This window comes from Lithobates pipiens, unplaced genomic scaffold (assembly GCF_037356315.1).
Source record: "Lithobates pipiens isolate NorthernLeopardFrog02 unplaced genomic scaffold, aLitPip1_a1.2 Scaffold_22, whole genome shotgun sequence".
Classification (NCBI taxonomy): domain Eukaryota; kingdom Metazoa; phylum Chordata; class Amphibia; order Anura; family Ranidae; genus Lithobates; species Lithobates pipiens.
The window spans coordinates 220102393-220118791 of NW_027507784.1; positions in this window are offsets into that span (position 1 = coordinate 220102393).

Below are 16399 nucleotides of genomic sequence, written 5' to 3' on the forward strand. Positions count from 1 at the left end.
GGTCCTAAAAAGACAGGCATGCTATATACATACAAGAAAAGCATGTAAAACAAAAATCAACGAGCAAAAACATGAGTTCCAACTTTAAAGTAGCTGGATACATAGACATATATGTACTTCCACTGGACACAAAAAGAGGAGAAACACCTAAGTTTAAACATGCATCTAAAAAGGTGTGTAAAAGAAGGAACGGGGGACACATAGGTGGGGGAATGGAAAAAAGGAAGGGAAAATAACAGGAAAAGTATATTGAGGAAAAATGCAGAGAGATGATGACTGAGGGCGCTAATTATTGTGATTATTGTTTGAAGGAGAAGTGTTAGTGAGCCAGAGTAAATCATGCTGTCCGTCAATTCCAGGCGGATAGAGATTGTTGTATTGAGACGACAGGCGAAATATAGAAGTTTTAAAGAAACGGTTTGTACGAATGTGATTAGTTTATTCCAGGAAGGAAAGTCGCATTAAGTTTTTCTATCCACAAGGTCTCCCTTCTTAAAATGGCTTTGTCCCAATCTCCACCTCGGGGATTAGGTGGTATCACATCCAATGCAATGAATGATATCACTGAGGTATTAAATCTGTGATAGAGGTCTAGATGTCTACTAATGGAGGTAACCATCTTGCCCCCTGATGAGAAGTAGACGTGGTCCCTTATGCGTGCCCTAAAATGTCTAATCGTTTTCCCTATGTAGAAGGCTGAGCATTCGCATGTCATTAGGTAGATGACGCCACGTGTGTCGCAATCCGCATAAAATTTTGGGGTAAAGGTATCCCCGTTAGGTAGAACAAAGGATTGGCCAGTCCTGATCAGGGGGCAAAAAGGGCACCTTCCACATCTATAAATCCCATAGGAGGAACGACTCCGAGGATTTTCATTAAAATCACTATTCGTGAGAATGTCGCTTAGGGATTTGGCCCTGCAGAACGTAATTTGAGGTTTCTTTTTTATATATTTAGCTACGATAGGGTCCTCTGTAAGGAGGGGCCAGAAGGTATCCAGCGTGTCGCGTAAAATTGAGTGGTGGTTGGAAAACTTGGTTATGAAGCGTACCCTGTTTGTCTGATTGGGATTAGCTTGTGATTTATATAGGAGGGTGGCACGAGGTTGACGTTTGGCTATATTGTATGCTCTATGCAGTGTTGCGTGAGGTGTGAGCGTCTTTCAAAGGGGCGTGGCATGCTAAGCGGCATCGGCCGGCCCACCGCATTTGACGGACTGGCATTCTGGCCAGTCTGAGTAGCGGTGGGCGGGGCATCCACGTACTTAGGGAGATGCAATCACCAGCGTCTCATCACTCTGCCTGCAGTCACATGTGCAGTATGGCGGATGCTCCACACTGATACACATAGAAGGTAAGCCTTTCTGCAGTGGATACCTCTGCCCTCTATTCCCCTTCCCCTCTCTCTTTGCCGACCTCCTCCCCTCCTCTTCCCCCTTCCCCTCTCCTCCCCCTCCCCTTACTACCTTTCATTTCACATTCTACTCTTTCAGACGCTATCTATGCAGCTCTATTCCACTGCATGGCAACAGGATACTAGGCGAGCAGGGACATCAGTATTTTTCCTCCCCACTTTCCCTGTATGGACTAGACTGTGTTTTACTAGAACTGGTGAGTGTCTGCAGAATTACATTTTACATCCCTATATACATAGCAGTAAAATCTTTTTTTCACACTGACAATTCTTTTCATTTGCAGCTTTACTTATATGAATTAATCATTGCAGCACACTGCCAGCCTTTATGTGTGTGCCTCTAGCGCCACCTACGAATGGTCTTGGGGTAGGACATAAAAAGTTTTTTATCTTTGAACTATCTACATATTTCTTTCATATATTATCTTTAATATAATAATAAAATAATATAATAATAAAATGAAACACTAAAAAACTTTCCATTTTACATCGCCTCTTTTACCTGATGTACACGTATAGATTTATACGTGTATGCTCCCACAGTGTCCCTTATACGTCCCGGCACCTATAGCCCCCAAATTCTGCATGGCCCCCTTTCCTGACAAGTATGTTTCTATACAATTCTATATATATACTAGTTTCTCTCTATATAATGTGAAAATGCTGTATATAGTAAACCTTTTTTTAGGGTTTTGCTTATAACAATGGATGTCATATATACCTATGTATTCATACATGTTTTGTCTTTCTTTTTTTGTCTTTTGAAGTATATAAGTAATTTTAATCACGCCCCAGAAGAAGCGTTGTCCGTAAGAACGCGAAACATGTCGGGCACTTCCCTTGGATCCTGCATCAGTTTTTCATCATAATACCTATTGACCTATCTTTGTTCTACTGTGGGTGACTAGTTCCCCTGTATAGATATGGAATTTCTGTAATATTTGTACCTCGATATGTATACTGATGCAGCCTTCCTATGTGTATAGATCCATTTCCTATGTCTAACAGTCTTTTTAACCTTTCTATCTTTTTAACCTTTCTATCTGTATGATTTTCTATTTTTGGAATACATTTATATAAAACCAATACCGATTGATTAGAAAGAAATTTCTTTGAAATTCATTACTGGTGCCTTTAAAATCCTAAAGTCCCCATCCAGTCCTTTCTCGCAATAGCTACTCACTAAGGATGATGGCACCATTTTGACCTGGTCATATCTGAGATATCCTCTAACCAGCCACTTTAGTGTTTGTGATATCTCGCATTTCTTTTTTCTTTGTTGATAGCAGCCAAGAGAAGGAAAATAAGGTCAGCGCGAAAATCACTGATCTTACAGGAAATCCAGGAGTTGGAACAGTTACACAAAGGGTTAAATGACCATAAAATAATGGTCGAACTTATGGGAAAACGGGAAGCACTGAGAGATCTACTGGAGCAGGAAACCAGGCAGGCCTTTTTAAAGTCCGCCAAAAGGCAATATGAATTTGGTAATAAACCGGGGAGAATCCTGGCAGGGGTAATTAAACCTAGAAGAAATTTTAATTATATTGCAAAAATTAAAGATAAGAAGGGAGTAATGAAATACTCAACAAGAGATATTAGTAACATCTTCTCAGAATACTATCAGCTATTATACAAGGTAAATGACAGCCAGGACCCCAAGGACAAACAAAATAGAAGGGAAAAAAATTGAACAATATCTCCGGAAGGTAGAACTACCGAGGATAGCAGAGGAGGATGCTGATATACTCGATAGGGATATCTCTGAGGAGGAAATAGAGAGAGCAATTAAGGATAGTAAGAATGGGAAGAGTCCAGGGCCCGATGGGTACACGTCATTATACTTTAAAAAGTTTATGGGACCCCTGACACCTTATTTCCATAAGTATATGAATTCAATCGGGGAAGGAAGGGAAATACGTAAGGAAGCTTTGGGGGCCTTGATAACTATACTAGCAAAGGAGGGGAAAGACCCAACATTATGCTCTAGCTTTAGACCTATTTCTCTGATTAATGAGGATGTAAAAATTTATGCAAGGATCCTAGCTGAGAGATTGAAACAGCATATGCCAGATTGCATAGAAGGAGATCAAGCAGGTTTTGTACCTGGGAGGGAGGCGAGGGATAATATATTGAGGACAACCCTCTTAATGCAGGAAGTTAGGAAGAGGAAGCAGTCTTCCCTTTTCCTATTGGTAGATGCGGAAAAGGCCTTTGATAGGTTAGAATGGGAATATATGCTGCAGACATTATATAAATTTGGTTTAGGCCCAAGAATGTTAAGGTGGATAGAGGCTTTATACTCTAACCCCACAGCTCAGATTCAGGTGAATGGGACTTCAATGGATGCCCATTGTCTCCCTTACTTTTTGTATTCTCTCTGGAACCTCTTTTGGCATCTATAAGAGCGAATTATGAAATTGAGGGAATAAAGGTCTCAGGGAATGAGCATAAGATATCTGCATTTGCAGATGATATTATGCTTTATATAATGAGCCCCAAACAGTCCCTCCCTAGGATCTTGCAGGAGTTGGAGGAATATGGGAGTGTCTCGAATTTTAAGATTAATAGGGAGAAAACTGAGATACTAAATGTCTATACCTCCCCAAAGGAGAGAAGAGAACTTAGAGCTCTTTTCCCCTTTGTGTGGAAAGAGAGAGGCCTGAAGTATTTGGGAGTATACTTATCGACATCAGTTGCAGACTTATATCAAGATAACTATCTCCCTCTCTTAAATAGAATTAAACAAGACCTTAAAGGATACCCCGCACATAGACTGTCATGGTTCGGTAGGATAAGTGTAATTAAAATGATGATCCTTCCAAAGGCTTTATATATTTTTCAGAGTCTCCCGATAAATGTCCCAGGGGCCTATTTTAAAATTATTAAATCCTTGATCCAGAAATTCATATGGAATAAAAGAGGAAGTTGCGTTTCCTATAAGATATTGAATAGACCTAAGGATAAGGGAGGGGTATCCCTTCCAGACTTTCAAAAATACTATTCAGCAGTGGTAATGAGGAGAATTCTGGATTGGGTTTATAACGCCCCATATAAAAAATGGGTACTACTGGAAGATAATATGAGTAAAGTTGCCCTGAGTCAGACCATCTGGATTCCAATGAAGTTTAGGGGTCTCCCTAGAGGAATATCCCCGATTACAATGGAAACATTAGGAACATGGGATGGGGTACTTAACCACTTTCAGACCGGACCATTTTGCTGGTAAATGACCAGAGGTCTTTTTACAATTTGGCACTGCGCTGCTTTAACTGGTAATTGCGCGGTCATGCAATGTTGTACCCAAACAAAATTTGCGTCCTTTTCTTCCCACAAATAGAGCTTTCTTTGATGGTATTTGATTGCCTCTGCGATTTTTATTTTTTGCGATATAAACGTAAAAAGACCGCAAATTTTGAAAAAAAATGATATTTTCTACTTTTTGTTATTAGAAAAATCCAATAAACTCAATTTTAGTCATACATTTAGGCCAAAATGTATTCAGCCACATGTCTTTGGTAAAAAAAAAGTCAATAATTGTATATATATTGGTTTGCGCAAAAGTTGTCACATCTACAAACTAAGGTACGTTTTCTGGAATTTACGCAGCTTTTAGTTTACGACTGCCTATCTAATTTCTTGAGGTGCTAAAATGGCAGGGCAGTACAAAACCCCCCCCAAATGACCCCATTTTGGAAAGTAGACCCCCTAAGGAAATTGATAAGTGGCATGTTGAGCCCATTGAATATTTTATTTTTTTGCCTCAAGCGATTGAATAATGACAAAAAATTTTTTTTTTTTTTTTTTTTACACAAAGTTGTCACTAACTGATATATTGCTCACACATGCTATGGGCATATGTGAAATGACACCCCAAAATAAATTCTGCTGCTTCTCCTAAGTACGGGGATACCACACATGTGGGACTTTTTGGGAGCCTAGCCGCGTACGGGGCCCCGAAATCCAAGCACCGCCTTCAGGCTTTCTAAGGGCGTAAATTTTTGAGTTCACTTCTCACTACCTATTACAGTTTTGAAGGCCATAAAATGCCAAGATGGCACAAAACCCCCACAAATGACCCCATTTTAGAAAGTAGACACCCCAAGCTATTTGCTGAGAGGCATGTTGAGTCCATGGAATATTTTATATTTTGCCACAAGTTGCGGGAAAATTACAAACTTTTTTTTTTTTTTCACAAAGTTGTCACTAAATGATATATTGCTCACCCCTCCGTTCAGGCGACAGTTTAAATCCCTGGGAGAAATTGATTGACCAAGGAGGAGTGGGCAGACAGGGGATTTCTAAAATATATAGGACCCTAATAACTTTGATGGAGGATGAGGCGATGCCCTCTTTGGGGAGATGGGAAGGTGAACTGAACCAATCAATTACAGAAAAACTGAAAGGGAAAGTTATAGATTACACCCATTCCACTTCAATAGATACAAGGATACAAGAAATGAATTATAAATTATTGGTTAGGTGGTATTATGTTCCATCTAAAATGCATAAAATTAATCAAGACTTATCACCCCTATGCTGGAGAGAATGCGGGAAGGAGGGAACTCACGCCCATATATGGTGGCAATGTAGCGCAATTCAGTTATATTGGGAAAAAGTGGTGGGCCTAATTAAAGAGATTGATGGGACTGAAATAGAACTGGATCCCTGGAAATGTTTGTTTCACGCGACCGAGGGCCCCAGGGAAAAATATAGAATAGCATTAACTCCATTTCTGCTGAATGCAGCGAAAGCACTGATCCCGAGATATTGGAAAGTAAAGGAAATACCAGGGATAGGAGATTATGGAAGAATTAATATACCTTCAAAGGGGAGCAGGAATGAGATTCCAGGATACTTGGAGGAATTGGATGGAATTCAGAAAGTCTTCAACATATCTTGGAACTATGGGGGATGGAGTGGGCGTCTAGGGGTGTGCAGCTGGATGCATATACTCCATAACCCATGGGGGGTGGGGTTTCTCCTTTTTTTTTTTTCTTTTTTTTTTTTTTCCTGGGGGGGTGGGGGGAGGGGATATGGGGGGACCCCTTTTCTTCGGGTTTTTATTTATTATTTATTTATTTTATTTTTTTGAGTATTCACGGAAATTTATGGTAGAAGGGAGTGGGGATGGAAGGAGAGGAATCCCCACCTTACACGTATCACAAATTGAAATTAAGAAAAGGAATCACGTGGGAGAGGCAATAATAAGGGTAAGATAAGACCATAAGAAGATAATTTTGAACACTGAGGTGTGGAGGGTGTGGAGGGTTTGTCCCCCCCCCCCCTTTTTTTTTTTGTACATATTTATTTATTTATTTTTTAGGTATATTAAGGATCGATCCGGTCGGGTACCCAATGTGTATTTTCTTACTGTCTGTTTTTATATGAATGTTGAAAATACTGAAATACCATGAATGCTAAACAAAGTGATTTGTAATAGTATGTATAAGAAATATTTTTTACTGTTTTTTGTAAATGTGGAAAACGAAATAAATAATATTAAGAAGAATAAAAGATAAAAAAAAAAAAAAAAAGAAGCTTGGTGATGTCATTAGTCAAAAAGGGGCGTATTCTGGAAATGTTGCGGAAGGCTATGGCGGCATGATTTGGACAGGGATTGTATATGGGCCTGAAAGGACAGTTCAGAGTCTAAGGTTACCCCTAGCACCCTGGCATGTGGGGATGGACTGATAGATGTGCCATTGATCTTGACAGAGAAGTCAGGGGAAGGGGCATGTGGGGGAGGAAATATTAAGAGCTCGGTTTTAGATAGATTAAGTTTGAGGAAGTGGTTTGACATCCAGGCTGATACGTCTGTTAGTAGATCAGTGATGCGTGAGGAGATTGATGGGGTGAGCTGAGGGGTTAGATATAGAAATAGGTATAGAAATAGATTTGGGTGTCGTTAGCATATAAATGGCAGTGAAAGCCATGGGAGACTATCAGCTGATCCAGGAAGGACGTGTAGATCGAGAATAGTAGAGGTCCAAGGACAGAACCTTGGAGGACCCCAACGGTGGGATTTTCCAATGGAAAATGTGCGATTGGATCATGTGGTCAGAAAATCTGACTGTGTGCTGGCTCCATCTGACTTTTTCCGTTGGAATTTCCGACGCACAAAGTTTGAGAGCTGGATCTCAAATTTTCTGACAACATGATCCGATTGCGTCAATTCCGAGCGTGTGTAGCCTAGTCCGACGGACAAAATGCCAAGCATGCTCAGAATAAATTCTGAAACTGAAGCGCTCTTTCAGGTAAAACTAGCATTCATAATTGATATAGCATATTCGTCACGCTGCAATGTTAAAAATAGTTTAATGGAGCGCATTCTCTTTTTCTTCATAATGCTAGAAGAATGAAGTTGTTTTGCTGCTTATATTCACACAGGCTTCTCCAAAACGTCTTTCTTTATTCTTTTTCCTTATTTTATGAATAGAATATTTTTATTCGTCAGCTCTCCTGAATAATTTTGGATTTTTATCTTTTAATTTTTTTTTTAATTTTGTGGTTGCTTTTTTAATCAAGATCTCCTTTTTTTTACATTTTGGTGTGTTTTGTGTGTCAACGTACCACAACACCATTATTATCTTTTTATTTTATGGTTTTATTTTTTAATCTCGTGGAGGCTGTTTCATATTGGCGTCCCTTGTTAATTTGACTTTGTATTTTTGAAATGTACCTGCCTACTCACAAATAAACTGTCCTTTTTGAAGTAAAACACATAGGCAAGTATTTCTTTAACCAAAAAAAACACCTTTTATTAGGTGTCATAATCAAACAGGAAGGCAACGCTGGAGAAACAATAATTTAACTGCAAATTGGTGGCCTAGGGAGTACATATCTGAGGGAGAACAGTCTGGTCCAGAAGTCCAAGAGATCAGGAAGAGCAGGCTGTGGTCATATAACATCCTGCATCTTCTGTCAGTGCAGACTGAACCCAGACCAGCACTCTCTGGTCTTCCTTAGACACTTCCTTCCAGGCTGTGGCTATGCTCTTGTAGTTGTGGCAGGAGGAGGAGGGAGATGGTCAACCTCCCAGCTGCCACTTGCTACAGCCTCCTCCCAGCTGTCACTTGCCACAGCCTCCTCCCGGCTGAGGTCTTCCCGTGTATGAAAATGGGACATAGTTTTTTTTTGGTCATCAATCACACAATTTTGTGCTCATGACTGTTGCAAATTAAATGTTAACAAATAGAACAGACCATCATTCTGACCCCAGTATTTTTCAGTCTTGTCCCAATCATTTTTGGTCACTACTGTCTATTGATATGTAATTACTTTGTTAAATCAGAACTTACTGATCAATAATAACATCTAGTTAACATCATTAAATGTACGACAATAAATATGTTGAACAATGCTATACCTGTCTCAAGCTGGGCCCCTCCACATGTTGCTGCCTGGAAGGCCCAGGTTGGACATTAGAAGCCTCAGCTGGGGAGAGGAAGCCTTGAAGGAAGACGGTAGAGTGGTGGCCTGGGTTCCCTCGGGTCTGCCAGAAAATGCAGCCTGTCATAGTACAAAATCCTGGGGACATAAATGTCATCTGCATCTCCTGATCTCATGGACTCCCGGACCTTCTTGCTCACCCTCAGATATGTACTCCTCAGGGCACCAATTTTGACCTTCACATAGTTGATGTCTGCCGTGGGGACCATAGTCTTCACTAAAGCAAGCAGTTTCTCCAGTGCTGCCTTCCTCTTTCTTAGGTCCTTATAAAAGGGGTTGTTTATCTGCCACAGGCAGGGCAGCTCCCTGAGCATGTTAATGAATAGCCCCAGAAAATGTGGTTCCTTGAAGGGTTCCATATTCTCTGCAAGACACAACACAAGACAAACCTTAATGTCAGCCTAAACTCTCCTAATCTTGTCCCAATATAAGCCTCAATCTAGAAGCAGTATAGGCTAGTGATGTACCAAGTTAAAATGGTACCTTCATTCGAACGATCAGCGCTTCAGTTCCTCTTTCCTCCGCTCACAGATCGTACGCACGACGAACTTGTGTTACATTTTATATACAGTGCGCATATATTTATATACAGTGCGCATGCGTGAAGAGGAACGACTATGATGGGAAGTATGGATCTTATCCAAACCCAAATGTCAGAAAGGCCGAGATCATGACTAAAGTTGTGAAGAGTCTTCAGAAGAATTTAGGGATACGACGATCCAAGGATCAACTAAGAAAACGCTGGTCAGACCTGAAACTGATCAGTACAAAAGGATCAAGGGAGTTCTTCAAAAAAGTAAGTAGTTGTGTGGTCATATTATTATTATTGCTTGCATACTGCTCCATGTGCTTTTATTTAATGTTGTACAGTTTAAAATGGGCACTTTCATGTTCATGGGTTCTATCGTTCATAGTAAACATCGTTTGTTCACCCACTTCAAATGCGATGTTTTGTCAAGTTGCAGTAAACTACATTTGTACATGCCTATTTCTTTTCTTTTTTCTTTTTTTTTTAAATTAATTTCTCTTTATTTATTGTTTCAATTCATGGTATCAAAATCCAAATATTTTTCAAACAGGAAATACATATCATAAAAAACATAATACACTGGAATTTGCTGACTGACAGGTCCATTTCCGTATCTCCCCATCCCCCCCTCCCTCTCCCCCCCACCCCGATCACCACCCTTATTCCAATTAAACACCACACAATCACTATAACTATCATTATTTCAAGACTCAACTATTAATAGGTATTAACCTCTATCTAATCTTTATCCTCACCCAGTAGTACTAATCCAGTGGATGCTCCATTTCCTTCCACCAAGGGGCCCATATTTTCTCAAACCCTTTAAGATTTCCCCTACGTATATATACCGTCCTTTCCTTCCACACCAGGTCATTAATAACTTGGGTCCATTCACTCGAAAGAGGTGCTCCTACCGCCTGCCATTTTTGTGCTATCAGTTTCCGCGATTGGAACAGGCACTGTGTGACTGCAGTTGTTGTATTCCACCCTTCCCCAGGAACTCTCCTATAACCCAGTATACATGTTCCTGGGTCTAGGTCCAGCCTTGTCCCAAAGATCCTGTTTATGATTTCAACTATTTCTTCCCAGTACCGGAATAGCTTTGGACACCTCCATATCATGTGTATGAGGTCTCCAAAGCCACTACATCTAGGGCAGTTAGCGTCCGTCCTCTTACCGAACTTAAACAACTTCTTAGGGGTGAAATAGGCTCGATGTATCAACATCAGGTGCGATATTTTTTGTGATGGGGACACTGAGATTAGTGGTCCTAGCTCCAATATTCTCCTTCACTGTTCCTCAGTAATTGCACCTATGTCCTCCTCCCATTTCTCCTTTTGCTTAACCAGGTCGGGTTCCTTATTGGAACCTTTACATAGTGATTAATACATGGTGGATATAAACCCCCTGGACTTATCTACCGTATGTATCTTCTGTGATAGAGATGTCTTATCCAGCACAGGTATCTGGGAGCCAAACTGTGCTTCCAAAGCGTGCCTAAGTTGTAGATATCGGAAAAATGTCTGTTGTGGTATACTATATTCCCTTTTTAAATCCATAAATGACTTCAGAGTTCCACCCTCATATAATTGACCCAGTCTTATCATCCCCTTCTTCTCCCATGTGTTGATTTTTCTTAATAATAATACCTCCTGCAAGTTTTTATTATCCCATAGGGGCGTATATTTTGACCATTCCCTACACCCTGTAAATTTTTTTGCCATTATCCATATTTTCGCATCATTACTATTGTAGGGACCTTATGCTTAAAGGAGTTTGCCTCTAGTGCATCAGTCAGGATTTCATGTGGAGCTTCTATCAACCTCCCCCCACTATTTAAATTACCCACCTCCTCCTGATCACAATCCACCATATGTTGCAACTGTGCTGCTAGGTAGTAATTCCTGGGGCAAGGTACCGCCACTCCCCCTCTATCCGTTGGTAACTGCAGCGCCTGGAGCCGGATTCTCGCCCGTCCCTTTTTCCAAATTAACTCCCGAAAGAGAGTTTCACATTTTCTAAACCACCTCTTACATATCCAAACTGGTGCATTATGCAAGACGTATAACAACTGTGGTAGCCATATCATCTTAACCACTTTCAGACCGGACCATTTTGCTGGTCAATGACCAGAGGTCTTTTTACAATTTGGCACTGCGCTGCTTTAACTGGTAATTGCGCGGTCATGCAATGTTGTACCCAAACAAAATTTGCGTCCTTTTTTTCCCACAAATAGAGCTTTCTTTTAAAGGTATTTCACTGACTCTGCGATTTTTATTTTTTGCGATATAAACGTAAAAAGACCGCAAATTTTGAAAAAAAATGATATTTTCTACTTTTTGTTATTAGAAAAATCCAATAAACTCAATTTTAGTCATACATTTAGGCCAAAATGTATTCAGCCACATGTCTTTGGTAAAAAAAAAGTCAATAACTGTATATTTATTGGTTTGCGCAAAAGTTGTCACATCTACAAACTAAGGTACGTTTTCTGGAATTTACGCAGCTTTTAGTTTATGACTGCCTATCTCATTTCTTGAGGTGCTAAAATGGCAGGGCAGTACAAAACCCCCCCAAATGACCCCATTTTGGAAAGTATATACCCTAAGGAAATTGATAAGAGGCATGTTGAGCCCATTGAATATTTTATTTTTTTGCCTCAAGCGATTGAATAATGACAAAAAAAAATTTTTTTTTTTTTTTTTTACACAAAGTTGTCACTAAATGATATATTGCTCACACATACCATGGTTATATGTGGAATTGTACCCCAAAATACATTCTGCTGCTTCTCCTGAGTATGGGGATACCACATGTGGTTGACTTTTTGGAAGCCTAGCCGCGTATGGGGCCCCGAAAGCCAAGCACCGCCTTCAGGATTTCTAAGGGCATACATTTGTAATTTCACTCCTCACTACCTATCACAGTTTTGAAGGCCATAAAATGCCAAGATGGCACAAAACCCCCACAAATGACCCCATTTTAGAAAGTAGACACCCCAAGCTATTTGCTGAGAGGCATGTTGAGTCCATGGAATATTTTATATTTGGCACAAGTTGCGGGAAAATTACAAACTTTTATTTATTTTTATTTTTTTTTCACAAAGTTGTCACTAAATGATATATTGCTCACGCATGCCATGGGCATATGTGAAATGACACCCCAAAATAAATTCTGCTGCTTCTCCTGAGTACGGGAATATCACATGTGTGGGATTTTTTGGGAGCCTAGCCGCGTACGGGGCCCCGAAAGCCAAGAACAGCCTTCAGGTTTTCTAAGGGCGTAAATTTTTGACTTCACTCCTCACTACCTATTACAGTTTTGAAGGCCATAAAATGCCAAGATGGCACAAAACCCCCACAAATGACCCCATTTTAGAAAGTAGACACCCCAAGCTATTTGCTGAGAGGCATGTTGAGTCCATGGAATATTTTATATTTGGCACAAGTTGCGGGAAAATTACAAACTTTTATTTTTTTTTTATTTTTTTTTCACAAAGTTGTCACTAAATGATATATTGCTCACGCATGCCATGGACATATGTGAAATGACACCCCAAAATAAATTCTGCTGCTTCTCCTGAGTACGGGAATATCACATGTGTGGGATTTTTTGGGAGCCTAGCCGCGTACGGGGCCCCGAAAGCCAAGAACCGCCTTCAGGTTTTCTAAGGGCGTAAATTTTTGACTTCACTCCTCACTACCTATTACAGTTTTGAAGGCCATAAAATGCCAAGATGGCACAAACCCCCCCCCCCAAATGACCCCTTTTTGGAAAGTAGACACCCCTAAATTTAGGGGTACACTAGTGAGACTCACAGGTAAAAAAGCACCTAGGCTGTCAGCGACTGTATCAAAACGCTACAAGAAAAACTGTTAGCGATCGCAGGGATCAGGCCTGACTCTGCAAACGCTGCAGTTATGTGTGTTGTGTTTTGTAAGTGACATTGATCGATCGATACTGCACTTGGGTGGGCTGGTCTGGGCTTGGCAGAGGGGCTAAACGCAGGTGCTAGCAGGTATCTGGGCTGATCCCGCTAACAATGCGTTTTGGGAAACCTAAACTGCTGGCGACGCTAATATAGATCTGATCAGATACTATATTACTAAGGGAGGTGTATGCTTTGTGCGTGGGTGTTAGCGGTACTGGCACTAACCTGACGCTGCCTGGGGCGACGCAGACCTTATCTGACCCTCAAAGTTATATCACCCGCCGGGTGATCAGGGGGTTAAACCTTTATTAGGTAATAAATGGCGGGTGCCCTGAAACAATAAAAAAATAACTAACCAACCAGCGTCACCTGTAACAGTTATATGGTGATCACTGGTGAAAGAGTTAACTAGGGGGCAATCAGGGGGCTTTATGCGGTAGTATATGGGGGTCCCTGGCGCTATAAAAAGCTGCGGCGAACCTAAATACCTACCTGCCTAACTAGCGTCACCTGTGACACTAATACAGCGATCAGAAAAACGATCGCTTATTAGGCTGGGTTCACACTGGAGCGATGCGGGAACGCCACGAATCCGCGGCGGGTTCCCGCATCGCATGCCTCCCGGCGGCAGTTCACACTGCCCTATGCGAACTGCTGGGAGTGTCAGTGAAATGTTAATGACACCCCCAGATCAGTTCGCATATCGCAGTGCGATCTGCAAACTCAGATCGCATGGTGTGAACACCCATGCGATCCGATTCTGCTGCGGACCAAAAAAGGGTCCCGTGCGAGTTTGCGGCGGGTGCGGCGGGTGCGGCAGGTGCGACGCGAATTCAGCCATACTATCTGTATGGCTGAACTCGAATCGCACAGAGATCGGATGTGATTTGTGAGATCGGTGCGAATCACATCCGTTCTCATAAACCGCTGCAATGTGAACCCAGCCTTAGTGACACTGGCGACGGGGGGTGATCACGGGGTTAAACCTTTATTGGGGGGGTTAGGGGGGTACCTTAGAACTAAAGGGGGCTAACCCTAACTGCCCTAACAGTTATTACAGTCACAAATGACACCAATGCAAAAAAAAAAAATGCAATTGGTGTCACTGTGACTGGGGGGGCAGGGGTGATTGGGGGGGGTGATCGGGGGGTGAAGGGGGGGTGAGAGTGTGCCTGGCATGTTCTACTGTGTAGTGTCGTGTTGGTGCAATTCACCGATCCTCTCTCCTCGGTGCCGGAACGAAAAATACCGACACGGAGGAGAGATTACATCACTTCCTCTGCCTGTGTTTACATTACAGGAGAGGAAGTGATGTCACGCCTCACTTCCATTCGTCAGGAGCGATCGCGAGGGGGTGGCCATGAACGAATGGCCGCCCCCTCATCCCCGATCGGGCCCCCCACCCGCGGAAAGGCAGGGACGTACAGGTACGCCCATATGCCTGCCCGTGCCATTCTGTCGACGTATATCGTCGTGCGGCGGTCGGCAAGTGGTTAATCAGGCTGCATCGGCCTGCCACTGACAGGGGAAGCCGGCTCCAGGCGTCACAGTTCTTATTGAATTTACTCAATAACGGACCTATATTTTTATCCACATACTGGCTGACATCTGTTAAATATATACCTAGATATTTCAATGCCCCTACCAACTCCATTTGTGGTATCCCCAATGCAGTCACAGCACTCAGGCTATCAACTTGGAGCAGTTCTGATTTCCCCCAGTTTATTAATAAACCTGTAAATCCTCCAAAATTTTCTACCAGTTTGATTGCCTTCTCAAGGGATTGGCCAATGTCTCCCAGGAAGAGGAGAACATCATCTGCATATAGAGCGATTCTCTCCTCCCTGCCCCCCTCCCTTTGAAACCCAGTAATCTCAGAATGTGACCTAACAGCGATCGCCAGCGGCTCCATCGCCATAGCAAAGAGCAACGGGGAGAGTGGGCATCCCTGCCGTTTACCTCTACTCATTTCAATTTTTTCGGATTGGTCCCCATTGATTCTTATTTTTGCACTAGGTGCACAATACATCATTTTAATCCACCCAATAAATATGGGTCCAAATCCACACCCCTCCAGGATACGCCATAGATACCTCCACTCTAGGCTATCAAAGGCCTTGGTCATGTCCAAAGACAGAATGGCCCTCAAGCCCCCACTCACCACTGGTGTTTGTATGTTCAAAAATGCCCTTCTTATATTCATGCTGGTTGATCTTCCCTTTATAAATCCTGTCTGGTCAGGGTGTTTAAGCCTATCAATAATTTTGTTCAGCCTATTAGAGAGTACCTTAGCCAATATTTTAATATCAGAACATAAAAGCGATATTGGCCTATATGTCTCTACATCCCGGGGGTCCTTCCCTTCTTTAGGTATCACGATAATAATCGCCTCCATCATAGATGCTGGTAATCTCCCCGCTAACTTTGCCCCTTCCAAGGTCCTAAGCAACTCCAAAAGTAGGATCTCGCTATATTTCTTATATACCTCCACCGGGAGTCCATCTGGTCCTGGAGATTTTTGGGAGGCCATTCCGGCCACCGCCTGACGTAATTCACCTAAAGTTATAGGGGCCTCTAGATCCTCTCTCTCCTCTTGGGTGAGAGTTGGGAGCTTCAATTTCTCCAGGAAGGATACCATGTCTTCTTCCTTCCTCTGATCCCGTGTTTTATATAAGTCCCCATAGTAGGCCCTAAAAATCTCAACTATCTCCTTCCCACTGGTGGTAACTGTCCGATCCATGGACTTAATCATTGGGATGGTAGAAGGGGAGAGTTAGCTTTCACTAAACGAGCCAGCATTCTCCCTACCCCCTCTCCCTCTCCAAAGCGGCATTGTTTCTGAAACACGCGTATTTTCTTCTCTTTTAATAATCACCGATTTATACCCGTTGTTTATTTAGCCATATTGCCTGTTTCTCGGGTGTTGGATCCTTAACGTAGTTAACCTCTGCCTCTATTACTTCTTTCCTAATTCTTTCCTCCCAGCTCCTGGATTTTTGTTTAATTTTGACCACCTGTTGAATCAGTATCCCTCTAACAAATGCTTTTAATGCATCCCAAGTTATATCAATTGG